Here is a 12,793-nt window from a genome sequence, read left to right as displayed (position 1 = left end):
CTTTAAGATCATCAAGCCCAACCATTATCTTAACACTACCAAGCCCATCACTAAACCATGTCCCTAAGCACCATATCTATACATGTCTTTTGAATGCCTCCAGGGATGGTGACTCCACCACCTCCCTGGGCAGCCCATTCCAATGTCTAACAACTCTTTCAGTAAAGAAATTTTTCTTAATATCCATCTAAATCTCCCTTGGTGAAACTTGAGGCCTTTACCTCTTGTCTTTAGTTCCTTGGGAGAAGAGACCAACGCTGGCCTCACTACAACTTCATTTCAGGAAGTTGTAGAGAGCAATCACGTCTCCTCTCAGCCTCCTCTTCTCTAGGCTAAACAATCCCAGTTCCCTCAGCCACCCAGTTCCACTTCTCCCCTCCTCTCCATGCCCCCCCCAAATGAAGAAAGCATAAACTAGTGCAACTGCTGGATCTAAAGCCTTGATTTACCCTTGGGACACATGAAGATTAGGACAAAGATCAGAAAAACAAACCATATTTCATCAGATCTAAAAAGATCAAAAAAATCATTTTGCAAAAAAGTAATTTCAGTCTCAAGTTCTTTGCTATTATACAACTTCACCATTAAGCAGCAGAGGTGATTGAAGACTTTGGTTTTTCTTTTGAGAATCTCAGAGGAACTCAGACAGGAATTGTGACAATTTTTATTTTGATTTAGCAGAAGAATGAATGCTGTTCATCTATTCCAAGAGTAAGGGTTACTTCCTTCTCTGCCCCCCTACCCCTTAAGCTACTATAACCCACTTAGTGGCAGCAGCCCTGCCGAACTACACTGCTGAGAGACTGGCCTGATTTGGTTTTTGTTTGTTTGTTTTCGTTATTGTTAAGATAAACCAGACTATATTGGCAAAAGGATACAAAACTGTGAAGCCTGAGCAAATAACCCACTATATAAGATTAACTAGGTATAAATTAACATCTTTAAGCCTGCCTAAGACTGAAGGCCTGAAAAGGTAACTGCCTGAAAAAAAAAAAAAATTCAAAACAAAAAACCCCCCAACCTCCCCAAAATCTAGATTTATACTTTAGTATATTTCAACCTGTGGAAGAAATTTAACCAAAATTCACTCCCCAATATCCAAGAATTTATGAAGATGGTTTTAAGGTGTTTTTTTTTTCTGCAGACTGTTTCATAAAGTTTTTAACACTGAAGAGGAAATGTAAAGTGTGCAACTTCTTCCTTTACTTTGATATCAAATACTCTGTTTCAGTAAGCTATGTCATTTTGCATTTCTCAATGGACAGCGTAACAGAAAACGGACCATAAAAAAACCAAGGAAACAAAACCAAACACTTATAAATATAATACAGGTCTATTTAAAGAACTTTTTGTATAAAACTAATATTGTGCCGTAGTAGTCTAATATATTAGTAAGTTATCCCATGTATTTGATATGATCTGCAACATCGTATCAAGTGACATCACCTCTGCTCCACAAAACGGCTACTAAAGAAAGAAATCCATCACTCCTTTAAGAACTGGAGGAAAAAAATCATAATGTACAAGTTATGAATGTACATTACACAGACCAAGCAATGTCAGCATACCAGATGAAATGATGCTCTACAGTGTAGGGAAACCTTTGAATTCAGAAGTTACTTCTGAACAGAATAATCAATTTCAGCTTCCCTATACCATTCCTGACATCAGGAATGGGTAGAAGAATTACTTTATTAGGAAAATCTGCTTTTAGATTCAGCATCCACTGTTAACTGACACCAAGCTTCACTGATGATACTTTAAAGATAATATATAGCTTATGTGCCTTTACATCATGTGGCAAAAGTAAGCAACACATTCGTACTCTGTCAGCAAATCCTGACCTTCTATTTAATTAGTATAGTGTTCTATTTATAGAAATGCTAAAGTTAACAAAGGCAGCAGCAAAAACAACCTAATCTACCTATTCATTCTTTGGGAAAAAAAGAGAAAGAGAAAAAACAGTAAGACTCAGCCTCTAGAAAGAGATAATGTTGTAACACTTGGCATGTCCCCCACAACTCACATCAAGAGACAGGTTGTTGCCATGGAGTAAGAATTAAACACAGCTCACCTCAAATTGTCAACTTACTTGACACATTCCTCCCCCCCCCCCCCGTTTTTGGCATTTAGCAAACAGAATACTTCAGGGAAACTATGTGAACTAGAATATGGATAGATAAGATTCTTGTTCCTGCCTCCTCCTCTTCTCAGTTCAAAAGTTTACATCTGTCTACAGGCATCACTCTTGAGCCTATTTTATCATTTGGACATTACTTGTACATTTAAGCCTCTCCAAAAGATCACAGAATGTATGCTGATTCCTCAGCATCTGATTTCATTTATGGAATGAAGTGTCTATTCCAAATACACAGTACATAAGAATAAACAAGAGTTTATCAAGTCTTTTCTCATAATGATCATAAATGATTTCTTATAATATAGAAGAATAAGAAAGCCTATTTGAATACAATCTCATTATATACAATTCAAATACCAACTCCAAAAGCAGGACAGAAAGATAAGGAATTTAACTTTGAGGGAACAAAAAATTTGCCTTTTGACAAATTTTCTTCATACACACAGTGATAGATGTGAATATTATAGGACATACGAACAGGAAGGGCAGAGCAACATATTACCTCATCCCACCTTTTCCAATTAGTAGCTTCTGTTCACAGTGGGGTATAACTCATATTCCCTAGTCTGCCTTTAAAAGCACACGTGTCTGAGATGCAAGACAGGCTTCCACTCCCTCCATTTTGCTGTCCTGTTTTATAGAAGTTCACTGCACCTTTTCGTGTACAAGGGAAAGGTATTCTCATACTGAACAAAGAAATCCAACCCCCCAAACTGTTCTGTCAAGATACTTCCTTTCCTCTGACATCCAGGAAAACTAGTTTTGAAGATGGCCATTTCAATCACCATAGCTTGTAATTATTTTCCATGTTAAAACATTTATTTGAAATGTCATCATCTTTTCCAACTTGAAACTCTTTAATGTAAATACCCTTTTTACCTTTCCCCACTCCCAGCTCCTCAAAAACCACCACCACACCCCAAGAAAAAAGGGGAAAGAAATTCCAGCTATTTCATCAATTTCCTGAGCTGGCAGTAAACACGGTTAATATGTAAGGAAACCCAAGGTAACCTTAAGCCTCCCTGTCTGAACTGGAGCAATGAGAAAACGAGATTGTGATCGTCCACTAGGTGGGGCATTCCTCAAGTTTATACATCAAATCTGCTTCTACTGACCACACTGTTTCGGCTTAGGAAGAAAATTTCACTTTCTGGGAAAGGAGAGTAAGACAGTAAATGCAACAAACAAAGCAAATTCATAAATGTAAAATATTTAATGCTTACTAGAAGGGACTGCTTTCAGTTAAGATCTCACGATTAAGCTAAGGGTTTTTTTTTTTTTGGTGTGTTGTAAGCAAAGTAACAAATAGGAGAGGGCAGCGAACAACTTTCCTTCTCCTGGAATTCAAGAAAAAATTGATACTGTATTAGCAGTTAGGAATTTTCTCAAAGAATTGAGGTGTTTTTTTTTTCCCAGTGATGATTTTTCCTTAGTTTCTGGAAAAGACACACCTGTTTTAAATCTAGTCAAGGAGAATAGTTTATGAATCATAGGAACTGTTGCATTACAGGATAATAATATTAATACCCGATAAATAGCATGCATTTCAAGAAAGATCCAAAAGAAAAAAAAAAACCACCACAAAACAACCTCTTCACGATTCCTAAAGAGATTTAAGTCAAAGACTAAATGTAACTTTTACAAAAAATACACAGACCATGCTGGTAAGACTGCACTACAGTATCAGCTTTAAAAAGGACTGGGGGAAGGGAGGACATCACATTAGGAAACTGGATCTCCAGATTTCGTCTTTGAGAGTACATCTACTCTTAGCCGAAAGTTAGAAATATAAGAAGAATTGTAGGTAAAAATCATAATTGTATGCGTCACTGGGGAGGCCATTGGGAAAATAATGTGCCCCTTAAAAATCAAAATGGCAACATGAAGAAAAGATGTCTGAGAAAAGCATGACTGGAGGTCCTGAAAGCCTCAGCAACAGGGTAAGGGTGCTCATGTATTTCAGAGAAAAATTTGAAGGTTGCAATCATATAAATAGCTTCAAATCAAGATAACTTCTAATACTAGAGTGGTTTCCAAGACAAAGTATTAACAAGACTCAAAAGTGAAAAAAAAAGAAAAAGAAAAAGATTAAAAAAATCAAAAGGTGAAGATACCACATATTTTTCAAATGTTCAGGCTAAGGACTGGAAGCACTTACCAAGGGAAAGGAGAGCTTCTGCCATCATGTTAAAATTTTATATTATGAGTGAAATATATTCAAAAAGGCTTCTGTGAGTTCCAATTAAAAGTTACTAGGCTTGCTGCATGCCATTTTATGACCATTTAACACTATAGGAAGTGAAGTCAGAAAAAGTAATGATCCGCTCTGGATTTAAAATCTGCAAATCAAAAGATCAGGCAAGGAAGTAAAAGCTTCAAGCCTACACACAGAGTGTGACAGAGTCTCTGTGGTATTACTGCTTGGCAGGGCTAAAGAACTGAGCTTCTATAGGAACTCATACTTGCAGACAAACACTACAGAAAAAAGCTGACAAAAGAGCTTTTGAATAGTGACTGCATAAGCATGTAGCATATTCCAATTACAAATAATGACCATTTACATTTTGTATTGAGATTTCAGTGAGCTCAGAAATGTAGGTCTTCAGCAGAACTGAAAAAGACAGACCATAATAGAAATTATACTTCCTGTAAAATATTTCTGACTAAATGATAAGCTATGGGAATAGCATAAGACAATTCTTGGTTTTCACACTTATATCTGACCCTTGTTTTACCTTGTAGGTTTTTCTTTTTTTTTTTTTTTACTGAGATCACTACACATATATAGATGTTTCCACTCTTTCACAATTCAAAGCATTTAAAAGTTCCATAAATTAAAGCCTCAATGCTGCTATAAACCCCAAAGTTTTATAAACAAATTCAAGGTAATGTTTGAGAAAATGACTATTGGGAGAAAACATCTAATATTTATGGGTGTTTTTTTTAATGTACTTAGTCTAAAATGCACTATTTTTATGCAAAAGACAGACAGCAATATTCCTCAGCAACAAAATGAAAGGGAAATAGGCCTATTATTTTTAATACTTTCCTTCATTACAAAGGGACTAAACACTTTTCCGCATAACTGTAATTACTGGAAGGTGCTGCATTATTAGCTTTTTATTCATTTGTCACTTTGGATGTGTAGATAATTAGTCTGCAGAATGTGCTAAGTGCTAAACCACCACAGACTAATCACAAAACATATACTCTAGCTTGAATTGGTAGAAAATGCTGAAAAACAACATTTTAGACCAAAGCTATACTTCCAGTTTGTCCCTTCTATCTACAGTTGCTACTTAGCTTTGTCTGAAAAAATTCTTCCGTAAAAGAACTCTTAAAAAACGGGCACAAAAATACAGCTGCGGGTCAGATTTTTCTGCTCACAGCTGAAATTTGCTGGTATTTCAACTCTCAAACTGCCTTTTAATTTACCTAACAACTAATTGAAAGCTTTCAAGTTTTAATATGTTCTTCGGCAAACATCAAGTGATCAGTACATCACAAAACACAGGCAAGGCTCCATAGATAACAATCATCTAAAAAGCAATGCTACAACAACATAAGGAGAAATGAACCAAGCAAAAATCTAAAAGGACTTGCAAAGAGCATGTATCACATCTATATGACTGGATGTCCAGTCTCTACATTTTACTATATTTTTGTTTCTTGTGATCTCTATTTGTATCACTCAGTTTGAATCAGTTTGAACCGAGGAACTCTACACGATAAGTCACTCTAGTCTCACTGTTTTGTAGTTGCAGGCTTCTTATCTGTAATGGTTCATGACAACTGTTTTAAGTCCATGAATTTATCTAAGCTTTGTCCACATACAGCCTTTTGCATTTCTGTTTAGCAGCAAGACTTTCCATAGCTTACTGCATAACAAAGAAACATTTCCTCTTGTTTGAGTCCACCTGTGTTCATCGCATTGTTGTCACCTACTTCTTCATTTATGAGGGCTGGCAAATACTCCATGGCTGCCACCATAGCATACTTCACAGATTTCTAGCATAATTTCTCCCTCAGGGCATTCTCTTCTAGGCTAAAGAGTATTACTCTAAGTAATTGCTTCTTTTATGAATTCTGTTTCACCATCTGGTCCTGGAAATTTATTTGATTGCTAATTTTGTCAACTTGGTCACTAGTCTATTCTGACACTTATTTGAGCCAAATTTTTCATAATTCCTCATAGAGAAGAGTTGCAATGCAGGAACCTCCTGAAGGCCCTACAAGATGAAAAAAAATTAAACCGTTTTTCTGCTATGGTTTTCTTTGAAAAACACTTTTATATCTTGTTTGTCTGCAATTATTGCAGACCTTGGGCATCATTTCTTTGTTTTGATAGATTTGGAAAAAAATTTACTCATTTTTTAGGCTTTTGTAAGCTTACTGTATACTTTTTGACTTCCAATCACCTCTGTAGGCTGCTGTATACAAACCTCTTTTTGTTGAGGTCTTCTTTGATAGGCGATACCTATTTGCTTAAAAAAAAAAAGAAATCACGTAATAGGTTTACAGCAGTCTCCATGCTACCTGCAAACACTTATTTTAACAGCCACATGTTCTGGCTTTCCATATGCCTATGTAAACCACAGGTGTTCATAGACTAAATTGCACAGTATCTATAGCAGTAATTAATCTGAAAAGAATTATTGTCAATCCAGAGCTACACCCAGAGAGAGGGTGAGGGGAAAAAAAAAGTCAGAAAATAGAGACTTTTCAACTGGACTTCAATACAGTTTCAAGAAGCTGTTACCTTAACTACTGTAGTGAAGACCAAGATATATCTTGAGCCCCTGGCAGCCACCTTTGTAAACATTCATTTCACATTAAGAAGTCACACAAACACAAACATACGCAGAAGCTTGACCAAATTTAAACCATGCTATGTGCATGAAATTACTGATGTGTTTCCAGGGTGAGGACACAAATTAAGAACAGGTTTCTTGCGCTTCCATCCCATTTTTAGGCTCCCTTAATCAAAGATCAGCAGCCCAATATGAACGAGTAGCACAACTGAATCCTCTTTTGCAGGACTGTAGAAGTATAATTATGACAAGTAAGGAAGAACATTGCAATAAAACCGCTGGAGACCTCAGAGGTTAGATAGCAAGTTACTCACATTTATGTTATTTTCTTTTAAAACTTCCTTTGAAACAGAGTTTCATGTGTCACAACTCTCCTTATGATTTATCAGCCCTTAACCTCCTTACTTTTAAGTTACCTGCCATAGGTAATTCAGTTATCACTTAACTAAACTAACATAATTTATTCCCTGTAGGCATAGAAACAAGGAAACCTGGGAAACGGCTATATGCATGCTGAGCAGACTAGCTCTGTCTTCTCTCAACTGTATAAGATTTTCTCATTGTATGGCAAATATGATGTTATTTGTAGTTATTGAAGTTATTTGTTTAAAAAAAAAGTATATTCTTTTTATCTTAAATCTAAGAGAAGGTGCCTACTGGTAAAGCCTGTCACTCTGACCCAAATAATGCTTTTGCACAATCCTGTACTCCACATTTTGGAGCTGTAAAACTGAAGTGCAACACTTGCAGTTAAGAACACTATGGGCCAATAAACTCAAATAGCATCCCAGTTCCTTTACCATGCCATGAATCAATGACATCAAGACTGGTATGTAAAATATTTGTTGCTGTACAGTAACCAGTTCACCCTTCTTCAAAATAATAATCTACATAGATTTCTCCCTCTCCCCCCCCCCTTTTTTTTTTTCTACAAGGAACATACAAGAATCTTTGATGAACTGCAAATGTAAAAAGCTGGCCAACCACTTCTGAACTTATCCCACTGCGTAATACCTTGTTAAGACCCCATTCAAAGCACCGATTTTTCACAGAGCAGTTGTAAGTGAAAATAGCAAATGAGCAGGTAACTCTCATTGTATGTATCAGGAACGTAAACAAAGGAGGGTAAACAGGAAGGATTTGAGTGGTTTCTTTTGGGGGGGAGGGTTTGGTTTGGGTCGGTTTGTTTGACCGTTTCATAGGGGAATGATTTCTGCAGAAGTAAACCTTGCTCCTTCTTCTCTATTCAGGCACAGAACTCATGTATAATGTGACAGGACTTGAAGCTTATAGCCCATAAACAAAAAAATTTTACAAGGAACATGTAACATACATTTCAGTCACGTTTCTTCAAAAACTGCAATGGCTTTATTTTCAGTTCATGCAAATGGTAAAAATGAATTGTTTGTCATTGTTTCAGGGAGTATAAAGTCTCCAGATCCAATCTGGCAATTATTGTGGATCTTTTAGTGACCTGAATATCCACATAAAACACAAAATAATGTAAGAGAAATCTTTTGATATCAAGTAATGACAAGAAATAATTTTGCTGGAGGTTGCTTTAAGCATTCCGGCTTACATTTCAAAAGCATTTTTGAACATTCTAAAGAGTAAATGATGGAGAACAAAGACTATATAGATATATATAAAGATATATAATGATGAAAAATTAAAAAAAATCATGGAAGTAAGCAGAGACTGCAATAGAAAATTAAGTTCTGCCAGTAAGACCAGTATGATGATGGGTCCAAAGAAATGAGTTTGAATGGGTAGCACCAGAAAGTGACAGATAATTCTGCTAGGACTAAGGAAGACAACTTTTTCAATAGCTGAGAAAGTATCAGTACTAATCAGAAGCATTTATGTGAAAGAGGCTGAAGATAAACAACTTGTCCAAAACATTTGTGCATCTTTAACATTAAGGAGCCTAGAGTTTTATGATACTGCAAAAGTATAACAGGAGAAAACAATCTGTCCTCTTGTCCACAGATTTTTGCTCATGATGGGAACTATCTACAAATTTATCCAACACAGCTCCTCAGGCTTCTAAAAGAATAAACTTCAACTACCACAAGAACCAACTGGTTTAAGACAGAATTCACTCCCAATCTTTTCCTGACAAATCCTCAAGTAAGCTGATTTGAAAAATGGTTTTGTACATCAGAGGATAGATAACCTTCCTCAATCTTAAGGAAAATATGTATTTCAGCTTTAATATTACCTTCTTAGAGGAACCTAATAGCCAAGTAAGGAAGAAACATAAAATACCACAGATGGAGTCACCATCTGTGACAGAGGTATTTAAAAGATGTGTAGATGAAGTGCTTAGTGACATGGTTTAGTGGTGGACTTAGGTTAATGGTTGGACTTTATGATCTCAAAGGTCTCTTCCAACATAAATGATTCCATGATTTTCATTGAGCAGGTTACCTGTACAGTCAGTCATTTCTCTTCTGAAGACGTTTTTCTGCCTAAGAGACAGACTATTCCTGATAAAAACAAAAATCAGTCTTCAAATATTTGTGCTTCAGATTTAGAGGCAAAACTGCAAAAATACTGGCAATATGCTCAAAAAGCCAGCTAGAAAAGGCCAGCTTCAGAACTAAGCAACAAGCTGTAGATTTTTGAGGTAACCAAATCACAAACTTTAAGATATTCTATACATAAGAAAAAAAAAAGACTGCTGTAAAAAAATAAAATAACCCTGCTAGCCTCATTCTTCCTTTGGTCAGTTCTTTGTGTAAAGCAAGTAAAGGGTGATACTTGCTCAGTACGAAGTTCCCGAATGGAACTGCAGTTGGGCCAATGATGTAAAAGCAAGAGCAGGAGGATTCCATTTCCTCTTCTATAGCACAGTAGAGGCACAGGTAACCAAATAAAAGTAATTTATTTTTGTAACTGAAGATGTCCTTAAATAACACGCAGAAGACAGAATGGTTTAGACTCCAGGAGAAGATAAGTTATCATTTGCTGACGACAAGCCTTGCTGCTGTTACACAGAATTAGTCTCAAGAGGAGGCTACATGAAATTAAGGGAAACAGAATTCAAGAGAAAAGGCACTAGGTGTTTCAAAAGACTTATTTCCCCTATCAGATAAAAACAATACCAAATACCCCTCTAGGAGAACATGCAAAAAGTTTTCTTTTTTCCCTCCTGCACTGAGAGATAAAGAATAGAACAGTAGAGGTAATCTCACAGCATTCAAAGCTACTACTTTAAAAGACCAGGGAAGTGGCAAAGGCAAGACTTCCTTTACACCTTCTACTGTTTTGATTTGGGAGAAAGATGAAGGCTTTCATATTCAGAGGAGGACCAACAGCTGAGACCTGAGCACTAGCTCAGTAACGATCAGCTATTGAGAAATATTGCAGTACCAAACTGTCAGCTCAGTCTTCTTCAGCGACCAGCACATACATATCCCAAGCCTTTCTTTCTTTATCTATTCCCTAGAACTGTAAGTTTCATTTGGCATTTCAACCCATGCATTTATATGCATGTAAAATATTTGTATGTATGTATGTATACGGTATATATCAATCCAACCGCCTTGTCACATTTCATAGGAATAAGTCATATGAATCTTAACTATTTAGTTTTCAAACAAAATCTAATATATTTTAGCTTATCTTTTCTATTTGCACTAGTTATACCACTTTGTGTAGAATATTTTTAAGGTTGTTGAAACACTTGGACTTTTTTTTTTTTTATAATGTAAATCAACTATAACCCACAGAGAACTGCAAGCTGACAGCTGTCATATTCTAGCAGAGACAGGCAGTGTTCAGCCTTTTCTCGTTCCAGTTCTCTCCCAGGTGAGAGATATAGCATATCCCACTCCTGCAGTGATGGCGAAAAAGCAAGAACAAGCTCTAGATGAGAAGACAGAGAAGAGTGAACGTCACTTTCCTCCCATTCTCTAGCCTGTATTTCTCCCTTCTCATCAAGGCTGTATTCAACTCTATCATTTTTTCAGTTCTTTTATTTCTGAAAGGTTTTAATCCTGCTGCATACTGAGGTTTCTGAACTGCCACATTTTTATCACCTCTAAATAATGGAGGAAGTCATTAAACAGAAGCATTATCCAGTCTGCTTTAGATAAAAAAAAGTCAGAGAAGACTGAAAATTCACTGATTTCTGTTGCAGAGGTTCACTAGAACAAGCCAGACTGAATAGCCACATTATTAAAAGATTATAAATGCAAGTTCATACATGGCAGACATTGGTCCTTCATCTCACTGAAAGCTCATATCTTAGAAATGTGGGGTTCTACATCAATGAACCTCTGTCAGGCTCAATGGCAGTTTTGTGATGCAGACAAATAGCTATTTGAAACTGGTTTGAGACAGTCAATGTTTTTAACCTGAGGCAAACTTGTATTGTAGTGATAGAAATAAGGCTATTAATGAACTCACCAATATTTAGCTATTCCTGTTGTGTCTCCCATTGGTCAAATTTCATAAGTCTAGCACTGTACTGCCCAGGGCAAGAAAATGAAATAGGAACCACTTTCATCAGGAAAAGGTCAAAGCTCTCCTTATTTAAAGGAGGGAATCAGGACTCAGTACTACTTTATACTGAAGATGAATTGTTCGATAATCCCAGTATAGAGTCAAGTAGGCAAATTTTAAAAGCTTCAAATCTGTATTTTTTGCATCTCAATCTCTTAACATTTTTTTTCTGGAACAGAAAAATTCTCACTCTATACATGCTTTCTACAATAGCATACTAATAAAACACTATAAAATTAGAGGCTAGCCTTTATACTCAAGATGTTTCAAACTGTTTCTGAGCTCAGGATTCAATGAGAGCAGAAAACTGGTCACTATTCTGCTTCGAGGAGAAGCAGAAAGTGAGATCTTTCCATCAATGCAGGCAAGTAACAGCTTCAGTCATCAGAAAGCTTTTACTGAGCACAGCAACATCACATACCTGCATATGCACGAAGAACAAAAGTGTAAGTGATAAGTGTACTGTATAGAAATTATTCTTTTCTTTGGAGTTAGTGTGGTTCATAACTCTAAAGTTGCTCTGTTTCCCCACTTTTTTTTTAGCACCAACCCTTAACAGTGCAGTTACTAGGGCACAATGATATTAAAAGTCTGTAACGAGATTAGCAAAGTTGCGGGGGAGGGGGGGAACAAAACAAAAATTAACAGATATTCAGGAGGTTCTCTATTTTAGCCCAATTCTGTCTTGGCTAGACCCAACTTGCTTGGCTGCCTTTTTTGCCCTTGCACTCAATGCTTACACCAGGTAGAGAAGGACATAACAGAAAAACCCTACTAAATGCTGCTCCAACAGCTTAGCAACACAGTCATTTCAAGGTCTCTTGAGACCCTCAGAAACTGCAATCCTTCCTCCAATGCCACAGGTTGGAACTGTAGCAGCATTAAAGAAGTCACCAGTTGGAAAGCTTGGCCACACTTCACTGTTGGCACCAAAAGCCCCTTTCATAGCTACTTTCTTCTTAACATTTTTCTAAAAATTCTATTCTATACCTGACCGTGAAGCTGACAACTCCCTGAAGGGCTAGCTTTTACCTCGTACTCTGAATAGCAACTGAAGTTTGTGCTATTATTCCCACTTTACAAATAGAAAGCAGGTCAGGAAACAAGGCACAAGTCTAAAACAAACCACATGAAACCAATTACTTTTCAGTTCTGTGCATTCAAAGCTTTAGGTCTCTGGCTATTTGAAATTCCAACTAGAAAGTGAAATTTTTAATAGTGATGTTTCAGACATCAGGACAACAACGCATTTTAATTTGTTTCCTGTATCTATTACCCTTGTGTGCTTGTGAGTGCCAGCTAAGTTTAGTAACTAATTAGATTTGAGTCACAA

General features: G+C 36.5%; 1 protein-coding gene across 2 annotated transcripts in view; it reads right to left on the bottom strand.

Moving 5' to 3' along the window:
* Nucleotides 1-12,793, bottom strand: part of KNDC1 (kinase non-catalytic C-lobe domain containing 1) — a 65,100-nt gene that overhangs the window by 41,240 nt on the left and 11,067 nt on the right. The gene's annotated exons all lie outside the window — the stretch shown is intronic.

This window comes from Leptosomus discolor, chromosome 6 (genome assembly GCF_034619465.1).
Source record: "Leptosomus discolor isolate bLepDis1 chromosome 6, bLepDis1.hap2, whole genome shotgun sequence".
Lineage (NCBI taxonomy): Eukaryota > Metazoa > Chordata > Aves > Leptosomiformes > Leptosomidae > Leptosomus > Leptosomus discolor.
This window is presented reverse-complemented; position numbering and strand designations above follow the sequence as displayed.